This window comes from Salmo salar, chromosome ssa28 (genome assembly GCF_905237065.1).
Source record: "Salmo salar chromosome ssa28, Ssal_v3.1, whole genome shotgun sequence".
Lineage (NCBI taxonomy): Eukaryota > Metazoa > Chordata > Actinopteri > Salmoniformes > Salmonidae > Salmo > Salmo salar.
The window spans coordinates 31,007,010-31,023,410 of NC_059469.1; the positions used below are offsets into that span (position 1 = coordinate 31,007,010).

The window sequence follows — 16,401 nt, forward strand, 5'->3', positions numbered from 1 at the left end:
TTGAAGGAATGATGGATGGCGCTAAATACAGGGATATTCTTGCGGGAAACCTGTGTCAGTCTTCCAGAGATTTGAGACTTGGGGTGGAGGTTCACCTTCCAGCAGGACAATGACCCTAAGCATACTGCTAAAGCAACACTCGAGTGGTTCAAGAGGAAACATTTAAATGTCTTGGAATGGCCTAGTCAAAGCCCAGACCTCAATCCAATTGAGAATCTGTGGTATGACTTAAAGATTGCTGTACATCAGCGGAACCCATCCAACTTGAAGGAGATGGAGCAGTTTTGCCTTGAAGAATGGGCAAACATCCCAGTGGCTAGATGTGCCAAGCTTATAGAGACATACCCCAAGAGACTTGCAGCTGTAATTGCTGCAAAAGGTGGCTCTACAAAGTATTGATTTTGGGGGGGTGAATTGTTATGCACTCTAAAGTTTTTTTTGGTCTTATTTCTTGTTTGTTCCACAATAAAAAACATAATAGGAAAAATGCCAAGGGGATGAATACTTATGCAAGCCACTGTATGGGTTGTATTTACAATGTTGTTTGTTCTTCACTTGTCATCCTTTTCTTGAGGCAACAGGTCACACAGCTTGCTGCTGTGAAACCACACTGTGGTATTTCACCCAATAGATATGGGAGTTTATCAAAACTGGGTTTGTTTTCAAATCCTTTAGGGTTTGTGTAATCTGAGGGAAATATGTGTCTCTAATATGGTCATACATTTGGCAGGAGATTAGGAAGTGCAGTTCAGTTACCACCTCATTTTGTGGGCAGTGTGGACATAGACTGTCTTCTCTTGAGAGCCAGGTCTGCCTACGGCAACCTTTCTCAATAGCAAGGCTATGCTCCCTGAGTTTGTACATAGTCAAAGCTTTTCTTAGGTTTGGGTCAGTCACAGTGGTCAAGTATTCTGTGTACTTTCTGTTTAGGGCCAAATAGCATTCTAGTTTGCTCTGTTTTTTTGTTTTCCAATGTGTCAAGTAATTATATTTCAGTTTTCTCATGATGTGGTTGGGTCTAATTGTGTTGCTGTCCTGGGGGTCTGATTGTGTTTGTGAACAGAACCACCAGGACCAGCTTGCTTAGGGACCTCTTCTCCAGGTTCATCTCTCTGTAGGTGATGGCTTTGTTATGGAAGATTTGGGAATCGCTTCCTTTTAGGTGGTTATAGAATTTAACGGCTCTTTTCTGGATTTTGATAATTAGCAGTTATCGGCCTAATTCTGCTCTGCATTTATTATCATCCGCTCTCTCTCTCCTCTCTCTTGCTCTCTCTCTGCCTCTCTCTCCCTAACTCTCATCTGTCATTCTTTCTGAAAGGGATTTGAACACAATAAACCTGTAGCCGACCACAGGAATGGAGACGGAGTGTTCTGTCACACACACATCATTTATGGGCTCCAATTCCGCTGATCCTCGCTCGGAACGCCGCACTGATAAAGAGTGATTAATGGCCGTTACATCTCGCTCTATTCCCTCCCAAAGTAGATTAAACGCAGCTCTAATTATTCCAGAAGAAATCCAGACCCAACACTTCCGCTACAGGAATATTTAATTGTTCATATTTTGAAAGAAAAGGAGGGAGGAAGAGGAGTAGTGGAGGGAAGAAGGGAGGGAAGAGAGGATGGGAGAAGCGAGGGAGGTATAGAGGTTGTTTTGCTAGGATTTATTTTCCTGTGATATTGCGACTGCTTCTTGTGGTAGGAATGGTACGCACTTGCACGCACACACACCAACACACACACACACACACCCCAACACACACACACACAACCCTCCACCATGGCTGCCACATGGGACTTGCAGAGGCATATGGCGTCGTTTAGGCTTGGCAAACTTTACTGGCATGTTTAAGACAACTCAATATATTAGGGTTCAGGATCGTGAGGGAGTGGATGAGGGGGGAGGAAAGGGGAGTGGATGAGGGGAGAGGGGAGGGGGGAGGGGAGGAGAAATAAAATAGATGGATGGCTGTTATTTAGAGCTTGGCAGTAAAGCTGTCTTGGAATGAACAGATTTCAGTCTAATGAGCAAGATGGAGAGGTGTTAAAGTCCGCAGACAGTCACAGCACTTCCTCTAAATGAAAGGAGCATGTACACACACACAAATAGGCACACACGTGAGCACGCACGTATCCACATGCACAAATGAATACACAACACCACATACATACCGGCTTATATATATATATGTGAGAGAGAGAGAGAGAGAGAGAGAGAGAGAGAGAGAGAGAGAGAGAGAGAGAGAGAGAGAGAGAGAGAGAGAGAGAGAGTTTTAAATAATCTTTATTGGGTCTGGGAGCCCACAACACAATAAATACTCATACAAAACCATAGTTACACATCAATTAAAAACACATCTCCAAATCCTCCTCCACAGTAACTAAACACAACAGCCTCTGAATACCCCATATACTCATAAACAAATGAATATTGTTGACCAGTTTATAATAGGCAAACTCAACCCTCAGTCTCGCTGCCAACATTCCCTCCAGCATTCCCACCACATCCACAGACCCCTGTTCCCGAATACTGTTCTTTTGGGTCTTCCATATCGCTAATTTAGCTGCCCCTATCACAAAATTAAGCAACACAACTACACCCTTTTGACTAAACCTGTGCTTTAGCCCAAATATAAACAGTTGGGAAGAGAGAACCTCTCCCAGAGCTGAGAACCAGCTAGTGATCAGGTCAATCATCCCGACCAACCTGGGACACTGTAAAAACAGATGTGCCAGAGTTTCAGACTCAGCACAAAATGGACACCCCTCCCCAACAGTAGGGTCCAAGTGTACCAGATGCATATTGGTGGCTATAGCTCCATATATTATCCTCCATTGGAGGTCAGCTGTCCTCTTTTCAATAGGCAGTTTGTATAGTGATCGCCAACAGCCTTTTGGGGATGCACCTGGACCAAGCACACCCGCCCACCTCGTCGATTTTACCCCTTCCAGGGAAGATGGAAGACACTTTTACACATTCTGTACATGGCTTTCTTTCCCACCTCCTTGAACTCCCCCAGCTCCGGGGTATCGAATGAAAGCTGCATCCCCACGTCCTCCTCGAATGCCCCTGCCGCAGCACTGACAATCAGTGCAGGAAACTCATAATCCAGACCCTCCTTCCACCAATCAGAATTGGAAGTGCCAGTCACATACTGCAGATGGAGTACTGGCAAGGAGTCACAGACCTCAGCGACGACCTTCCTCAGTAGGTGAGATGATCAGATTCCCGCTCTTTCTCCCAGCTCCTCCAACGATCTGCTCCTGCTCCTCATCAGATGACCCAGCTTGGTACACCCCACACCTAACAGACATGAACGTAGGCTGGCTGAACCCAGAGCACGGGACTGGATGGCAGTGTTGTAATAAAGAGGCTCTTCGAAAAGCCACATCCCTGGTAGCGTGCAGGCCTTACAGGACTTGACAAGAACTCTCCAAGCCTGCATAACAGACTCATAAAATGGAGTCAGGCCAGGCAAATCACCCCCCTCCAGCTTTAAGAGGAAAAGGTGCTTATCTAAGCCCAAACAGCCTGCTCTCCTCATCAATGTGTCGGCTGTGTCGACCCAGCTAGAACCGTCACTGTACAACAACAGTCCCTGGGCTGCTTGAAGCCGGAATGCCATGATCCTGGATGAAATGTCCACCAGACTTTGCCCACCCTCGTGCAGTGGCAGGTACAGGGCTGCAGCTTTAATCCAGTGTTGTCCAGACCAGAAGAAATTGACAAGGGTCCTCTGAAGCTCTTGTATCAGACAGGTGGCTGTAAAATCATTAGTCTGTGCCACAGGGTAGAGGCAGCAAGATTATTAGCTACCAGTACCCTTCCCCTATAAGACAGTTGGGGTAGCACCCATTTCCACCTTGACAGTCTGATCCAAAGAAAGTAAACACACATTTACACCAGACAGTTTACAAATGTCTAAAACATCTCTTATTAGAAACAAGTTGTCAACAATAGAGCGGTCAGGTACACAGTAAGACTGGTCCTTGTGGACCAACAATCCCAGATACTCTTTCAATCTGTTTGAGAGACATTTAGACACAATTGTATATTCTGCACACAGCAAAGCAACAGGTCTCCAATTTTTTATGAGCCAAATCCCTTTTTTGGCAACAGTGAAAGCACTGCACGTTGACAGGATACAGGAAGAGAACCCTCATGAAAGGATTCACACACCACTTCATAAAAATCCTCCCCAATAGACCCCCAAAAGTGCTTATAAAACTCAGATGGTAAACCATCAATGCCAGGGGCTCGGCCTGTTGAGAGCTGCATAACTGCTGTGGACAGCTCTTGCAGAGTAATATCAGAGTCCAAAGCAACTCTCTGCTCAGGTCCCAATTGAGGAAGACCGTGTAGCAACTGTTCAGTACACAGAGAGTCACAATCCTCCACCTTATAGAGTGCAGAGTAGAAATCCACGGCTTGTTGACGCATTTCACTGTCATCTGTGGTCACCTTCCCATCAGGGAGACGAAGGCAGACCATCTGTTTACGTTGTAATGTCGACTGTCCTAGGTTAATTTAAAAAAAAGCGCTAGGAGCATCCATATCCTTGAGGGAAGCGAAACGAGACCTAATCAAGGCACCCTTCACTCTTTCATGTAGAAACGACCTCAGTTCATGTCTCTTGTCCTGTAAGTTCATGACTAGTCCAGGGTCGTTCTGAGTGAGCAGCTTCAATTCAATAGATTTCATGTCCTGTTCAAGGGCCCTGATAGTCTCTTTAGCTTCAATACGTGACAGAGCAGTATACTGTTGACAAAAGAATCGTATTTGGGCTTTCCCAACCTCCCACCATTGTCTGAAGGACTCAAAATTCCCTTTTGTAACCTCCATTTTTCCCAAAACAACAAAAACCTTTCACAAAACATGACATCATGTAACAATTTAACATTAAAATACCAGTAAGATGATGACTTTCGTGGACAGGACAAGTGAACATCAACAGTAACAATATGGAGAGAAACCCACAGGAGTAATATCACACCTTCCAATCCTACTACAGTAGTGCTCAGAAACATACAAACTGTCTAACCTTGCTGCACTGACACGACCTTCATTAACTTTTAGCCGTGTGTACTGCCTAACTTTTGCATTCCTTACTCTCCACACATCAGAAAGCTCAAACTCAGTTAATAAACCAGACAGACAAGTTTCTGACCGCAGGTGAGGTTCTTCAGCAGTGCGATCAACAGTAAAATCCACTGTACAGTTCCAGTCCCCCCCTAAAACCATACACCCCTCTTGGTCACACTGTCTTAAGGTTTCCTTTATTTTATCAAAACCAACAATATGCTCTGTACCCTCATTAGGAGCATAAACATAAAAAAAACATAACATCCGCCTTGACCAATAAAACCCGACCATTGACAATCTCTGTTGTAGATACCACAGTCACCCCTAAGCCTGTGGAAAACAAAATTGCCACCCCAGCACTGAAATTAGTACCATGACTGAGTATATGCTGCCCCTCCCACCACATACCCCAGTCAACCTCATTAGCCTCATCGCTATGTGTCTCCTGTAGAAAAACTACATTAAGCCTTTTCTGTTTTATTACTTCTAATGCCCAAGCCCTCTTCTTCCTGTCCCTTCCTCCATTAATATTGAGAGAACCTACCCTTAGTACCTCCATATAGAAAAGAGAAAGGAAAAGCAGAAGAATCCACAGAGAAACCAGACAAAGAGAAAAAAACACCCATGATCATCATCATTGTTTTAATTTGACCATATTTCCCACTACCTTTTGCTGCTGTGACAGCAGTAACACATTTTCTCAAGCGAAACCACTTCTTCTCACTCAACTGGTCTAACTCCACTGTCTTCTGTAACATCACAGCTGACCTCACAAACTTAATAACATCAAAAACATCTGCCAATTTGACAGATTTCCCAAAAGTCTGATCCAGAAACCCATTTACCTCCTCTAGATTGTAAATTGAGTCCTCACCAGCTGCTATCGAATCAGGAGAGATATCCATATCCTTCTCCCGATCCTCCTCAACTGAGGCCACAGACCCCTGACTCCCCTCTACCACATCCCTTTCAACACTCCCCACTTGCACCCCAATACTCGTACCGGGCATCTCCTCCACTACCTGGGAGACTAGCTGTACCTGTACCCAATTACTAGTAGAGGACATCTCCTCCACTACCTGGGAGACTAGCCCCACCTGAACCCCATTACTAGTAGTGGACATCTCCTCCACTACCTGGGAGACTAGCCCCACCTGAACCCCATTACTATTAGTGGACATCTCCTCCACTACCTGGGAGACTAGCCCCACCTGAACCCCATTACTAGTAGTGGACATCTCCTCCACTACCTGGGAGACTATCTCTACCTGTACCCCATTACTAGTAGTGGACATCTCCTCCACCTGAACCCCATTACTAGTAGTGGACATCTCCTCCACTACCTGGGAGACTAGCCCCACCTGTACCCCATTACTAGTAGTGGACATCTCCTCCACTACCTGGGAGACTAGCCCCACCTGAACCCCATTACTAGTAGTGGACATCTCCTCCACTACCTGGGAGACTAGCTCTACATGAACCCCATTACTAGTAGTGGAAATCTCCTCCACTACCTGGGAGACTAGCTCTACATGTACCCCATTACTAGTAGTGGACATCTCCTCCACTACCTGGGAGACTAGCCACAACTGAACCCCATTACTAGTAGTGGACATCTCCTCCACTAACTGGGAGACTAGCTCTACCTGTACCCCATTACTAGTAGTGTACATCTCCTCCACCTGAACCCCATTACTAGTAGTGGACATCTCCTCCACTACCTGGGAGACTAGCTCCACCTGAACCCCATTACTAGTAGTGGACATCTCCTCCACTACCTGGGAGACTAGCCCCACCTGAACCCCATTACTAGTAGTGGACATCTCCTCCACTACCTGGGAGACTAGCCCCACCTGAACCCCATTACTAGTAGTGGACATCTCCTCCACTACCTGGGAGACTAGCCCCACCTGTACCCCATTACTGGTAGTGGACATCTCCTCCACTACCTGGGAGACTAGCCCCACCTGTACCCCATTACTAGTAGTGGACATCTCCTCCACTTCCTGGGAGACTAGCTCCACATGAACCCCCTCCTGTACCCCATTACTAGTAGTGTGCAACTCCTCACCAGTCTGAGGAAATGGCTCTTCAGATACGTCCTTACCTTCTACAACAATATTTTTCTGCTGCATAACATTTCCCTCTGGTACAAGTTGCAACTCCGTACCCTCAACACGGACAACTTGTTTCTCAGCAACAGGTTCTAGTGACTGCTCTACCACTGTCGGCCCACCTCTCCCTACATCAGTGGGCCCAGGTGTTACGATGACCACCTGCACCCCTCCCTCTCCCTTCTCCCTTTTTGGGCAAGAATGTTGCTTATGGGCAACATCCCCACACTCAAAACACCATTGACTACCCGTACTAGCATAAGCCATCTACAGTCTGATGTCATACTTGACTTTAAACGATAACTCCAAAGTCTGCTCCGGTGAATCCAAAAACATAAACACCTGTCGCCGAAACGACATAACCTGTTTCAATGCCGGGTGTTTGCAACCCAACGGGACAATCTTAATTGAACTTGCAAACTTCCCAAACCGCAATAATTCGCGCTCCAATAGCTCATTGGGAATAAACGGCGGTACATTTGAAATCGTTACCCTTGTTGACGGAGAAAAAAGCAGCGTAACTTGAATAAACATTCCTTTAAGAAGTACGCCTTGCTCAACCATACGATCAACAAGACGCTCTTCTTTAATAAATACCACCACCACTTTATTAATCCGTGACGCGTAAGCAACATTCTCATAGCCTACCTTTTCTCCTACGGCGACCAAAAACTCATCCACCGTGACAGTTGCTTCTGTAACACACCTAAAGCCGTGCCGAAGTGACAGGGACGGCATCACCATTCGGGTCACCATCCCTGCCAAAGTCAGGGTAATTTCGACACGAAAAACAATATACTTAATTCTACCACAACAAAAAAATAAATATAATAAACTTAATCATGCATAGAAGAAAAAGGATATCACCAAGAAAAGGAAAACCGAAAGAAAACCCAGGATATCTAACTCTACACAACGCTCGCACTTAGCACTCGCTCAAACAATTCCCAGCATGCAGAGAGAGAGAGAGAGAGAGAGAGAGAGAGAGAGAGAGAGAGAGAGAGAGAGAGAGAGAGAGAGAGAGAGAGATCTGTGCAGAATGAGGGAGACTGTTGTGGCTTGAGTCTGATACTTTATATTATAATGTTGGCCAGACCGACGTTCAGGTGAAGATGAACTGTGATAGCGATGGCTTGCATTGTTGTGTCGTATGTATCAGTGTAGTTTTACCTGCATACAATTCAGGGCCATAGACAGCTCCCACCATGGGGTTCAGCTTCCAGCCTACAGAAAACACACAAGGGAGAGGTAGATTCATGTTAGATTAGCATCCATTTCACTTAGACAGACGTTAGCTTAGCATCCCATTCACTTAGACTGAAGTTAGTTTAGAATCCTATTCACTTAGACTGACTTTAGCTTAGCATCCAATTCACTTAGACTAAGGTCTGGATTGAAATGAAAATGTAATAACTATGTTCCAGCGTTCGCCATTACTTCATTAACTGGAAATGCTGCATATGTCAGCTCAATCGAACATAAATTTTAAATTTCACAACGCACGATGATGGGATAGGAGGAGAGGAGAGACATGATGATGGGATAGGAGGAGAGACATGATGATGGGATAGGAGGAGAGACATGATGATGGGATAGGAGGAGAGACATGAGAATGGGATAGGAGGAGAGATGTGATGACGGGATAGGAGGAGAGGCGAGACATGATGATGGGATTGGAGGAGAGATGTGATGATGGAATAGGAGGAGAGGAGAGACATGATGATGGGATTGGAGGAGAGATGTGATGATGGAATAGGAGGAGAGACAAGATGATTGGATAGGAAGAGAGGAGAGAGATGACGATGGGAGAGGAGAAGAAACATGATGATGGGATAAGAGGAGAGATGTGATGGGATAGGAGGAGAGACATGATGATTGGATAGGAAGAGAGACGTGATGATGGGATAGGAGGAGAGACATGATGATGGGAAAGGAGGAGAGACAATTATGGGATAGGAGGAGAGACATACTTATGGGATAGGAGGAGAGGAGAGACGTCTAGATGTAATAAGAGGAGAGACATGATGATGGGATAGGAGGTGAGGAGATACATGATGATGGGATAGGAGGAGAGACATGATGATGGGATAGGAGGAGAGGGGAGACATGATGAAGGGATAGGAGGAGAGAAATTATGATGGGATAGGAGGATAGGGGAGACATGATGAAGGGATAGGAGGTGAGACAAGATGATTGGATAGGAAGAGAGGAGAGACATGATGATGGAATAGGAGGAGAGTAGAGACATGAGGATGGGATCGGAGGAGTGAAGTGATGGGATAGGAGGAGAGGAGAGACATGATGATGGGATTGGAGGAGAGATGTGATGATGGCATAAGAGGGGAGACAAGATGATTGGATAGGAAGAGAGGAGAGACATGCTGATGGGAGAAGAGGAGAGACATGATGATGGGATAGGAGGAGAGGAGAGACATGATTATGGGATAGTAGGAGAGACATGATGATGGGATAGGAGGAGATGAGAGACATGCTGATGTGAGAGGAGGAGAACAGAGACATGATGATGGGATAGGAGGGGATGAGAGACAAAAGGATGGGATAGGAGGAGTGACGCATGATGTGATATGAGGAGAGTAGAGACATGATGATGGGATATGAGGAGAGACATCATGATGGGATAGGAGGAGAGACATGATGATGGGATAGGAGGAGAGACATGTTGATGGGATAGGAGGAAAGGAGAGACATGATGATGGGATAGGATGAGATGAAAGACATGATGATGGGATAGGAGGAGATGAAAGACATGATGATGGGATAGGAGGAGATGAGAGACATGCTGATGTGAGAGGAGGAGAACAGAGACATGATGATGGGATAGGAGGAGAGGAGAGACATGATTATGGGATAGTAGGAGAGACATGATGATGGGATAGGAGGAGATGAGAGACATGCTGATGTGAGAGGAGGAGAACAGAGACATGATGATGGGATAGGAGTAGAGGAGAGACATGATGATAGGATAGGAGGGGATGAGAGACAAAAGGATGGGATAGGAGGAGTGACGCATGATGTGATAGGAGGAGAGTAGAGACATGATGATGGGATATGAGGAGAGACATCATGATGGGATAGGAGGAGAGACATGTTGATGGGATAGGAGGAAAGGAGAGACATGATGATGGGATAGGAAGAAAGGAGAGACATGATGATGGGATAGGATGAGATGAAAGACATGATGATGGGATTGGAGGAGATGAAAGACATGATGATGGGATTGGAGGGGAGGAGAGACATGATGATGGCACAGGAGGTGAGGAGAGACATGATGATGGGATAGGAGGAGAGACATGATGATGGGATAGGAGGACAGGAGAGACATGATGATGGGATAGGAGGAGATGAAAGACATGATGATGGGATAAGAGGAGAGGAGAGACATGATGATTAAAAAAAGGAGAGACATGATGATGGGATAGGAGGAGAGGAGAGACATGATAATGGGATAGGAGGAGTGAAGTGATGGGATAGGAGGAGATGAGAGACATGCTGATGGGAGAGGAGGAGAGACATGATGATGGGATCAGAGGAGAGACGTGATTTTTATTTGATTTATTTCACCTTTATTTAACCAGGTAGGCTAGTTGAGAACAAGTTCTCATTTACAACTGCGACCTGGCCAAGATAAAGCAAAGCAGTGCGACACAAACAACAACACAGTGTTACACATGGAATAAACAAACATACTGTCAATAATACAATAGAAAAGGCAATAAAGTGTGTGCAAATGAGGTAGGATAAGGGAGTTAAGGCAATAAATAGGTCATGGCGAAATAATTACAATAGTGCAATAAACACTGGAGTGATAGATGTGCAGAAGATGAGTGTGCAAGTAGAGATACTGGGGTGCAAAGGAGCAAAATAAATAAAATATATAACAGTATGGGGATGAGGTAGTTGGATGGGCTATTTACAGATGGGCTATGTACAAGTGCAGTGATCTGTGAGCTGCTCTGACAGCTGGTGCTTAAAATTAGTGAGTGAGATATGAATCTCCAGCTTCATTGATATTTGCAGTTCGTTCCAGTTATTGGCAGCAGAGAACTGAAAGGAAAGGCGGCCAAAGGAGGAATTGGCTTTGGGGGTGACCAGTGAAATATACTTGCTGGAGCGCATGCTACCGGTGGGTGCTGCTATGGTGACCAGTGAGCTGAGATAAGGCTGGGATTTACCTAGCAAAGACTTATAGATGACCTGGAGCCAGTGGGTTTGGCGATGAATATGAAGCGAGGGCCAGCCAACGAGAGCATACAGGTCACGTGGTGGGTAGTATATGGGGCTTTGGTGACAAAATGGATGGCACTGTGATAGACTGCATCCAATTTGCTGAGTAGAGTGTTGGAGGCTATTTTGTAAATGACATCATCGAAGTCAAGGATCGGTAGGATAGTCAGTTTTACGAGGGAATGTTTGGCAGCATGACTGAAGGATGCTTTGTTGTGAAGTAGGAAGCCAATTCTATATTTAATTTTGGATTGGAGATGCTTAATGTGAGTCTGGAAGGAGAGTTTAAAGTCTAACCAGACACCTAGGTATTTGTAGTTGTCCACATATTCAAGTCAAAACCGTCTAGAGTAGTGATGCTGGACGGGCAGGTAGGTATGGGCAGCGATCGTTTGAAGAGCATGCATTTAGTTTTACTTGCGTTTTATGAGTAGTTGGAGGCCACGGAAGGAGAGTTGTATGGAATTGAAGCTCGTCTGGAGGTTAGTTAACACAGTGTCCAAAGAAGGGCCAGAAGTATACAGAATGGTGTCATCTGCGTAGAGGTGGATCAGAGAATCACCAGCAGCAAGAGCGACATCATTGATGTATACAGAGAAAAGAGTCGGCCTGAAAATTGAACCCTGCGGCACCCCCATGGAGACTGAGGTCCGGACAACAGGCCCTTCGATTTGACACACTGAACTCTGTCAGAGAAACAGTTGGTGAAACAGGCGTGGCAGTCATTTGAGAAACCAAGGCTGTTGAGTCTGCCGATAAGAATGTGGTGATTGACATAGTCGAAAGCCTTGGCCAGGTCGATGAATTCAGCTGCACAGTATTGTCTCTTATCGATGGCGGTTATGATATCGTTTAGGACCTTGAGCGTGGCTGAGGTGCACCCATGACCAGCTCTGAAAACCGATTGCATAGCGGAGAATGTTCGGTGGGATTTGAAATGGTCGGTGATCTGTTTGTTAACTTGGCTTTCGAAGACTTTAGAAAGGCAGGGTAGGATAGATATATGTCTGTAGCAGTTTGGGTCTAAAGTGTCTCCCATTTGAAGAGGGGGATGACCACGGCAGCTTTCCAATCTTTGGGGATGTCAGACGATACGAAAGAGAGGTTGAGCAGGCTAGTAATAGGGGTTGCAACAATTTCAGCTGATAATTTTAGAAAGAGAGGGTCCAGATTGTCTAGCCTGGCTGATTTGTAGGGTCCAGATTTTGCAGCTCTTTCAGAACATCATCTATCTGGATTTGGGTGAAGGAGAAATGGGGGAGGCTTGGGCAAGTTGCTGTGGGGGGTGCAGTGCTGTTGACCGTGGTAGGGGTAGCCAGGTGGAAAGCATGGCCAGCCGTAGAAAAATGCTTATTGAAATTGTCAATTATCGTGGATTTATCGGTGGTGACAGTGTTTCCTAGCCTCCGCAGTAGGCAGCTGGGAGGAGGTGCTCTTATTTTCCATGGACTTTACAGTGTCCCAGAACTTTTTGGAGTTTGTGCTACAGGATGCAAATTTCTATTTGAAAAGGCTAGCCTTTGCTTTCATAACTGCCTGTGTATATTGGTTCCTAACTTCCCCGAAAAGTTGCATATTGCGGGGGCTATTCGATGCTAATGCAGTACGCCACAGAATGTTTTTATGCTGGTCAAGGGCAGTCAGGTCTGGAGTGAACCAAGGGCTATATCTGTTCCTGGTTCTACATTTTTTGAATGGGGCATGCTTATTTAAGATGGTGAGGAAAGCACTTTTAAAGAATAACCAGTTATCCTCTACTGACGGAATGAGGTCAATATCCTTCCAGGATATCCAGGCCAGGTCGATTAGAAAGGCCTGCTCGCTGAAGTGTTTTAGGGAGTGTTTGACAGTGATGAGGGGTGGTCGTTTGACCGCAGACCCATTACGGACGAAGGCAATGAGGCAGTGATCGCTGAGATCCTGGTTGAAGACAGCAGAGGTGTACTTGGAGGGCACGTTGGTTAGAATGATATCTATGAGTGTGCCCGTGTTTACGGATTTGGGGTTGTACCTGGTAGGTTCATTGATAATTTGTGTAAGATTGAGGGCATCACGTTTAGATTGTTGGATGGCCGGGGTGTTAAGCATGTCCCAGTTTAGGTCACTTAACCTGTTATGGATAGGGGGCAGTATTTTCACAGCCGGATAAAAAACGTACCCGATTTAATCTGATTATTACTCCTGCCCAGAAACTAGAATATGCATATAATTATTAGCTTTGGATAGAAAACACTCCAAAGTTTCTAAAACTGTTTGAATGGTGTCTGTGAGTATAACAGAACTCATTTGGCAGGCCAAAACCTGAGAAGATTCTGTACAGGAAGTACCCTGTCTGACCATTTCTTGGCCTTCTTTGCCATCTCTATCCATTACAGAGGATCTCTGCTGTTACGTGACACTTCCTACGGCTCCTATGGGCTCTCAGAAGGCGGCAAAAAGCTAAATCATGGCTTTGCAGGCTCTGGTTGAAACAAAGTAGCGCGTTTGGGTAGTGGCTGGTTACAGTACTGTGAGACTCAGGCGCGTGCCCGCGTCGACAGAATGCTCCTCTGTTTACCTAAACGCAGATTCCAGGTCTGAATATTATCGCTTTTTTACGAGAAAACTGGCATAAAAATGGATTTTAAACAGCGGTTGACATGCTTCGAAGTATGGTAATGAAATATTTAGAAATCTTTTGTCACGAATTGCGCCGTGCTCGTGACCCTTATTTACACTTCGGATAGTGTCTTGAACGCACGAACAAAACGCTGCTATTTGGATATAACGATGGATTATTTTGGACCAAACCAACATTTGTTAATGAAGTAGCAGTCCTGGGAGTGCATTCTGACGAAGACAACAAAGGTAATCAAACTTTTGTAATAGTAAATCGGAGTTTGGTCAGGGCTAAACTTGGTCGGTGTCTAAATGGCTAGCCGTGATGGCTGGGCTATCTACTGAGAATATTGCAAAATGTGCTTTCACCGAAAAGCTATATTAAAATCGGACATATCGAGTGCATAGAGGAGTTCTGTATCTATAATTCTTAAAATAATTGTTATGTTTTTTTGTGAACGTTTATCGTGAGTAATTTAGTAAATTCACCGGATGTTTGCGGGGGGTATGCTAGTTCTGAACGTCACATGCTAATGTAAAAAAGCTGTTTTTTGATATAAATATGAACTTGATTGAACAAAACATGCATGCATTGTATAACATAATGTCCTAGGGTTGTCATCTGATGAAGATCATCAAAGGTTAGTGCTGCATTTAGCTGTGGTTTTGTTTTTTGTGACATTATATGCTAGCTTGAAAAATGGGTGTCTGATTATTTCTGGCTGGGTACTCTGCTGACATAATCTAATGTTTTGTTTTCGCTGTAAAGCCTTTTTGAAATCGGACAGTGTGGTTAGATTAACGAGAGTCTTGTCTTTAAAATGCTGTAAAATAGTCATATGTTTGAAAAATTGAAGTTTTCGGATTTTAGAGGAGTTTGTATTTCGCGCCACGCCCATCATTGGATATTGGAGCAGGTGTTCCGCTAGCGGAACGTCTAGATGTAAGAGGTTAATTAACAGCACAAGCTCTGAAGATAGATGGGGGGCAATCAATTCACATATGGTGTCCAGGGCACAGCTGCGGGCAGAAGGTGGTCTATCGCAAGCGGCAACGGTAAGAGACTTGTTTCTGGAAAGGTGGATTTTTAAAAGTAGAAGCTCAAATTGTTTGGGCACAGACCTGGATAGTAAGACAGAACTCTGCAGGCTATCTCTGCAGTAGATTGCAACTCTGCCCCATTTGGCAGTTCTATCTTGTCAGAAAATGTTATAGTTAAGGATGGAAATTTCAGGGTTTTTGGTGGTCTTCCTAAGCCAGGATTCAGACACGCCTTAGGGAGGAGGCTTCTAATGTTAACATGCATGAAACCAAGGCTTTTACATTTACAGAAGTCAACAAATGAGAGCGCCTGGGGAATGGGAGTGGATCTAGGCACTGCAGGGCCTGGATTAACCTCTACATCACCAGAGGAACAGAGGTGGAGTAGGATTAGGGTACGGCTAAAGGACATAAGAACTGGTCGTCTATTACGTTCGTAACAGAGAGTAAAAGGAGCAGGTTTCTGGGCATAATGTACAGACAAAGGTATGGTAGGATGTGAATACAGTGGAGGTAAACCTATGCATTGAGTGACGATGAGAGAGATATTGTCTCTAGAAACATAATTTAAACCAGGTGAGGTCACCGCATGTGTGGGAGGTGGGGTTAGCTAAGCTAAAGGGTTAGCTAAGGCGTATTGAGCAGGCCTAGAGGCTCTACAATGAAATAAGACAATAATCACTAACCAGGACAGTAATGGACAAGGCATATTGACATTAGGGAGAGGCATGCGTAACCGAGTGATCATAGGGGTCCAGTGAGTAGCTTGGCGGGCTGGAGACACGGCAATTCAGACAGCTAGCGGGCCGGGGCTAGCAAGCTAGCAGAAAGGCCTTAGAGGGACGTCGCGACGGAATAAGTCTGTTGTAGCACCCTCGTGCTGTTACGTTGGCAGACCAGTCCTGATGGATCAGCAGGGCTCCGTGGTAAAAGGGTCCAGGCCAATTGGCAAATTAGGTATAGTGGCCAAAGAATTTGTCCGATGTGCCTCTTCAGCTAACAGTCCAATATGCTCTAGACAGCTAGCGGGTCTCGGCTAGCAGATGGGCATTCAGGGGACGTTGCGACGGAGGAGCCAGTTGAAAAACCCCCTCGGGTTTACGTCGGTAGTCCAGTCGTGATGTATCAGCGGGGCTCCGTGTCGGCAGTAAAAGGGGTCCAGGCCAATTGGCAAAATAGGTATTGTAGCCCAAGGAGTGGCTGATGGACCTCTTCAGCTAGCCGGGAGATGGGCCTATCACAGGCTAGCTCTAGGTTAATTGGTTCTTGCTTCAGGACAGAGACGTTAGCCAGGAGTGGCAACTCGGATAGCAGCTA

The 16,401-nt window shown here is 45.4% G+C and overlaps 1 pseudogene; it reads right to left on the reverse strand.

Annotated features, from left to right (window-relative positions):
• The window catches only part of LOC106589866 (RNA binding protein fox-1 homolog 3-like), an 891,320-nt pseudogene that overhangs the window by 33,258 nt on the left and 841,661 nt on the right, over positions 1–16,401 (reverse strand).